Below are 7,359 nucleotides of genomic sequence, written 5' to 3'. Positions count from 1 at the left end.
TTAGTACTATTAGTATTATTATTATTAATGTTATTGTTATTAATATGACGACTAAAGACGACTCTGAAACCTTTAGTGACCTTTATGTCTTCTCCTTTTTCCTCTACTAAAGTGTTAGACACAATTAATTTAGTTTAATTTTAGTTTTTCAAACATTTTATTTTAAAGCAAGTTTTTGTTAAATATTATTTATATCCAACTCTATAACTCGCTTATAGTTGGTCCTACAAGAAAAATGCAAATAACTATTTTGTAGGAAATTTTATCAGCTTTAATCTTGAAAAAAAGATAAAAATTGATAGGAGTAACTGTTTTCGAGATATAAGCAAAAAACCAATAAGAAAACTGTAACTGTTACTGAACAAAAATGTAATTCAGTTTTCAATGTTTGAGATGAAGACGAAAATGCAGCATTTAAAATCGACTCTGAAGACTTCAGTGACTTTTATGTCACCTCCTTTTTCTTCTAATAAAGTATTGGACTCATTAAATTAAGTGTATTTTAAATCACAAGACATTTTCTGTTAAAGCACTTTTTTTTAAAATATTAATTATTTTCAAGCTTATATCTCGCTTATGGTTAGTCCTACATAAAAAATGCAAATTACTATTTTGTAGGAAATTTTATCAGCTTTAATTTTAGTAAAAAGATAAAAATTGATAGGAGTAACGGTTTTCGAGATATAAGCAAGAAACCAAAAAACTGTTACCTTAATTAAGCGTTTGCTTATAAGCAAATTTTGTACTAAAAACAACTCTGAAGGCTTTGGTGACTTTTATGTCTTCTCCTTTTTCCTCTACTAATGTGTTAGACAAAATTAATTTAGTTTAATATCGGTTTTTCAAACATTTTATTTTAAAGCAAATTTTTGTTAAAGATTATTTATATCCAACTCTATAACTCGCTTATGGTTGGTCCTACAAAAAAATGCAAATAACTATTTTGTAGAAAATTTTATCAGCTTTGATTTTGAAAAAAAGATAAAAATTGATAGGAGTAACTGTTTTCGAGATATAAGCAAGAAACCAAAAAACTGTTACTTTAATTAAGCGTTTGCATATAAGCAAATTTAGTACTATTAGTATTATTATTATTAATGTTATTGTTATTAATATGACGACTAAAGACGACTATGAAACATTTAGTGACTTTTATGTCTTCTCCTTTTTCCTCTACTAAAGTGTTAGACACAATTAATTTAGTTTAATTTTAGTTTTTCAAACATTTTATTTTAAAGCAAGTTTTTGTTAAATATTATTTATATCCAACTCTATAACTCGCTTATGGTTGGTCCTACAAGAAAAATGCAAATAACTATTTTGTAGGAAATTTTATCGGCTTTAATCTTGAAAGAAAGATAAAAATTGATAGGAGTAACTGTTTTCGAGATATAAGCAAAAAACCAATAAGAAAACTGTAACTGTTACTGAACAAAAATGTAATTCAGTTTTCAATGTTGGAGATGATGACGAAAATGCACCATTTAAAATCGACTCTGAAGACTTCAGTGACTTTTATGTCACCTCCTTTTTCTTCTAATAAAGTATTGGACTCATTAAATTAAGTGTATTTTAAATCACAAGACATTTTCTGTTAAAGCACTTTTTTTTTAAATATTAATTATTTTCAAACTTATATCTCGCTCATGGGTGGAGGAAAAAGGAGAAGTCATAAAAGTCACCAAAGTCTTGAGAGTCGTTTTTAGTCGTCATATTAATAACAATAACATTAATAATAATAATACTAATAGTACTAAATTTGCTTATATGCAAGCGCTTAATTAAGGTAACAGTTTCTTGCTTATATCTCGAAAACAGTTACTCCTATCAATTTTTATCTATTTACTAAAATTAAAGCTGATAAAATTTCCTACGAAATAGTTATTTGCATTTTTCATGTAGGACTAACCATAAGCGAGATATAAGTTTGAAAATAATTAATATTTAAAAAAAAAGTGCTTTAACAGAAAATATTTTGTGACTTAAAATACACTTAATTTATTAGGTTCAATACTTTATTAGAAGAAAAAGGAGGTGACATATAAGTCACTGAAGTCTTCAGAGTCGATTTTAAATGCTGCATTTTCGTCTTCGTCTCAAACATTGAAAACTGAATTACATTTTTGTTCAGTAACAGTTACAGTTTTCTTATTGGTTTTTTGCTTATATCTCGAAAACAGTTACTTCGATCAATTTTTATCTTTCTTTTAAAATTAAAGCTAATAAAATTTCCAACAAAATAGTTATTTACATTTTTCTTGCAGGACCAAGCATAAACGAGTTATAGAGTTGGATATAAATAATATTTATCAAAAATTTGCTGTTAAATAAAATGCTTGAAAAACCGGAATTAAACTAAATTAATTGTGTCTAACACTTTAGTAGAGGAAAAAGGAGAAGACATAAAAGTCACTAAATGTTTCAGAGTCGTCTTTAGTCGCCATATTAATAACAATAACATTAATAATAATAATACTAATAGTACTAAATTTGCTTATATGCAAACGCTTAATTATGGTAACAGTTTTTTGGTTTCTTGCTTATATCTCGAAAACAGTTACTCCTATCAATTTTTATCTCTTTTTCAAAATTAAAGCTGATAAAATTTCCTACAAAACAGTTATTTGCATTTTTTTGTAGGACCAACCATAAGCGAGTTATAGAGTTGGATATAAATAATCTTTAACAAAAATTTTCTTTAAAATAAATTGTTTGAAAAACCGGTATTAAACCAAATTAATTGGGTCTAACACTTTAGTAGAGGTAAAAAGAGAAGACAAAAGTCACCAAAGCTTTCAGAGTGGTTTTTAGTACTAAATTTGCTTATATGCAAGCGCTTAATTAAGGTTACAGTTTTTTGGTTTCTTGCTTATATCTCGAAAACAGTTACTCCTATCAATTTTTATCTTTTTACTAAAATTAAAGCTGATAAAATTTCCTACAAAATAGTTATTTGCATTTTTCTTGTAGGACCAACCATAAGCGAGTTATAGAGTTGGATATAATTAATCTTTAACAAAAATTTGCTTTAAAATAAAATGTTTGAAAAACCGAAATTAAACTAAATTAATTGAGTCTAACACTTTAGTATAGGAAAAAGGAAAAGACATAAAAGTCACCAAAGTCTTGAGAGTCGTTTTTAGTCGTCATATTAATAACAATAACATTAATAATAATAATAGTAATAGTACTAAATTTGCTTATATGCAAGCGCTTTATTAAGGTAACAGTTTTTTGGTTTCTTGCTTATATCTCGAAAACAGTTACTCCTAGCAATTTTTATCTTTTTACTAAAATTAAAGCTGATAAAATTTCCAACAAAATAGTTATTTGCATTTTTCTTGTAGGACCAAGTATAAGCGAGTTATAAAGATGGATATAAATAATATTTAACAAAAATTTGCTTTAAAATAAAATGTTTGAAATACTGAAATTAAACTAAATTAATTGTGTCTAACACTTTAGTAGAGGAAAAAGGAGAAGACATAAAAGTCACTAAAGGTTGCAGAGTCGTCTTTAATCGTCATACTAATAACAATAACATTAATAATAATAATACTAATAGTACTAAATTTGCTTGTATGCAAACGCTTAATTAAGGTGACAGTTTTTTGGTTTCTTGCTTATATCTCGAAAACAGTTACTCCTATTAATTTTTATCATTTTACTAAAATTAAAGCTGATAAAATTTCCTACAAAATAGTAATTTGCATTTTTTATGTAGGACTAACCATAAGCGAGATGTAAGTTTGAAAATAATTAATATTTAAAAAAAAAGTGCTTTAACAGAAAATGTCTTGTGATTTAAAATACACTTAATTTAATGGGTCCAATACTTTATTAGAAGAAAAAGGAGGTGACATAAAAGTCACTGAAGTCTTCAGAGTCGATTTTAAATGCTGCATTTTCGTCTTTGTCTCAAACATTGAAAACTGAATTACATTTTTGTTCAGTAACAGTTACAGTTTTCTTATTGGTTTTTCGCTTATATCTCGAAAACAGTTACTCCTATCAATTTTTATCTTTTTTTTCAAAATTCAAGCTGATAAAATTTTCTACAAAATAGTTATTTGCATTTTTCTTGTAGGACCAACCATAAGCGAGTTGTAGAGTTGGATATAAATAATCTTTAACAAAAATTTGCTTTAAAATAAAATGTTTGAAAAACCGAAATTAAACTAAATTAATTAAGACTAACACTTTAGTAGAGGAAAAAGGAGAAGACATAAAAGTCACCAAAGTCTTGAGAGTCGTTTTTAGTCGTCATATTAATAACAATAACATTAATAATAATAATACTGATATTACTAAATTTGCTTATATGCAAGCGCTTAATTAAGGTAACAGTTTCTTGCGTATATTTCGAAAACAGTTACTCCTATCAATTTTTATCTTTTTACTAAAATTAAAGCTGATAAAATTTCCTACAAAATAGTTATTTGCATTTTTTATGTAGGACTAACCATAAGCGAGATATAAGTTTGAAAATAATTATTATTTAAAAAAAAAAGTGCTTATTATTATTAGTATTATTAAAAACCGATTATACCTTTTGTATAGTATTGTTTTTATACCAGTTTTAAAATGAGTGATTAATTTTACTCAATTTCTTGCCTAAAAACTATAAAATGGCTTAGATTGCCTACAAACACAGATCACACATTATCTTTTGCATAGAAATGAGAAAACGCTCCTATAACACAATATAAGCTTCATTTTTGCTTAGAAAACTATGCTTACTTTTATTACTACTATTATTATTTTTATTATTATTATTATTATTATTATTATTATTATTATTATTGTTATTATTATTATTATTATTATTATTATTATTATTATTATTATTATAATTGGTATTATTAAAAACCGATTATAACTTTTGTATAGTAAATGTTTTTATACCAGTTTTAAAATGAGTTATTAATTTTAGACAATTTCTTGCCTAAAAACACAGATCACAGATGATTTCTTGCATAGAAATGAGAAAACATTCATATAACACACAAAATAAGCTTCATTTTTGCTTAGAAAACTAAGCTTAATTTTATTATTATTATTATTATTACTATTATTTTTATTATTATTATTACTATTATTATTATTATTATTATTATTATTATTATTATTATTTTTATTATTAATATTATTATTATTAAAAACCGATTTTAACTTTTGTATAGTAAATGTTTTTATACCAGTTTTAAAATGAGTTATTAATTTTAGACAATTTCTTGCCTAAAAACACAGATCACAGATGATCTCCTGCATAGAAATGAGAAAACGCTCAGATAACACAAAATAAGCTTCATTTTTGCTTAGAAAAACTAAGCTTTAATTTAGAAAGAAATTCATTATTATAAGTATTATTATCATTATTATTATTAACTTTTGTATAACTCGCTTATGGTTGGTCCTACAAAAAAAATGCAAATAACTATTTTGTTGGAAATTTTATCAGCTTTAATTTTGGAAAAAAGATAATATTTGATAGGAGTAACTGTTTTCGAGATATAAGCAAAAAACCAATAAGAAAACTGTAACTGTTACTGAACAAAAATGTAATTCAGTTTTCAATGTTTGAGACGAAGACGAAAATGCAGCATTTAAAATCGACTATGAAGACTTCAGTGACTTATATATCACCTCCTTTTTCTTCTAATAAAGTATTGGACCTAATAAATTAAGTGTATTTTAAATCACAAAATATTTTCTGTTAAAGCACTTTTTTTTTAAATATTAATTAACTAAGCTTACTTTTATTACTATTATTATTATTTTTATTATTATAATTATTATTATTATTATCACACTCATGTAACACACAAAATAAGCTTCATTTTTCCTTATTAAAAGTATTATTATTTTTATTACTTTTGTTACTATTACCATTATTATTATTATTATTATTATTATTATTATTATTATTAATAATATTAACTTTTGTATAGTAAATGTTTTTATACCAGTTTTAAAATGAGTTATTAATTTTAGACAATTTCTTGCCTAAAAACACAGATCACAGTTGATCTCCTGCATAGAAATGAGAAAACGCTCAGATAACACAAAATAAGCTTCATTTTTGCTTAGAAAAACTAAGCTTTAATTTAGAAAGAAATTCATTATTATAAGTATTATTATCATTATTATTATTATTATTATTAACTTTTGTATAGTAAATGTTTTTATACCAGTTTTAAAATGAGTGATTTATTTTAGACAATTTCTTCCCTAAAAACTATAAAATTGCTTAGATTGCCTAAAAACACAGATCACACATGATCTTTTGCATAGAAATGAGAAAACGCTCATGTAACACACAAAATAAGCTTCATTTTTCCTTATTAAAAGTATTATTATTATTATTACTATTATTATTATTATTATTAATATTATTATTATTATTATTATTATTATTATTATTATAATTATTAACTTTTGTGTAGTAAATGTTTTTATACCAGTTTTAAAATGAGTTAATAATTTTAGACAATTTCTTGCCTAAAAACACAGATCACAGATGATCTCTTGCATAGAAATGAGAAAACGCTCATATAACACAAAATAAGCTTCATTTGTGCTTAGAAAACTAAGCTTACTTTTATTACTATTATTATTTTTATTATTATTATTATTATTACTATTATTTTTATTATTATTATTACTATTATTATTATTATTATTATTATTATTATTATTTTTATTATTATTATTATTATTATTATTATTATTATTAAAAACCGATTATAACTTTTGTATAGTAAATGTTTTTATACCAGTTTTAAAATGAGTTATTAATTTTAGACAATTTCTTGCCTAAAAACACAGATCACAGATGATCTCTTGCATAGAAATGAGAAAAGGCTCAGATAACACAAAATAAGCTTCATTTTTGCTTAGAAAAACTAAGCTTTAATTTAGAAAGAAATTTATTATTATAAGTATTATTATTATTATTATTTACTACTATTATTATTATTATTATTATTATTACTATTATTATTATTATTATTGTTTATATTATTATTATTATTATTATTAAAAACCGATTATAACTTTTGTATAGTAAATGTCTTTATACCAGTTTTAAAATGAGTGATTTATTTTAGATAATTTCTTGCCTAAAAACACAGATCACACATTATCTTTTGCATAGAAATGAGAAAACGCTCATGTAACACACAAAATAAGCTTCATTTTTCCTTATTAAAAGTATTAACATTATTATTACTTTTGTTACTATTACTATTATTATTATTATTATTATTATTATTATTGTTATTATTATTATTATTATTATTATTAAAAAATTATATTAAACAGACAGAAAACGTCGTATTCTGACACAAAAAAACGAAT

This window comes from Tribolium castaneum, chromosome 4 (assembly GCF_031307605.1).
Source record: "Tribolium castaneum strain GA2 chromosome 4, icTriCast1.1, whole genome shotgun sequence".
Lineage (NCBI taxonomy): Eukaryota > Metazoa > Arthropoda > Insecta > Coleoptera > Tenebrionidae > Tribolium > Tribolium castaneum.
This window is presented reverse-complemented; position numbering follows the sequence as displayed.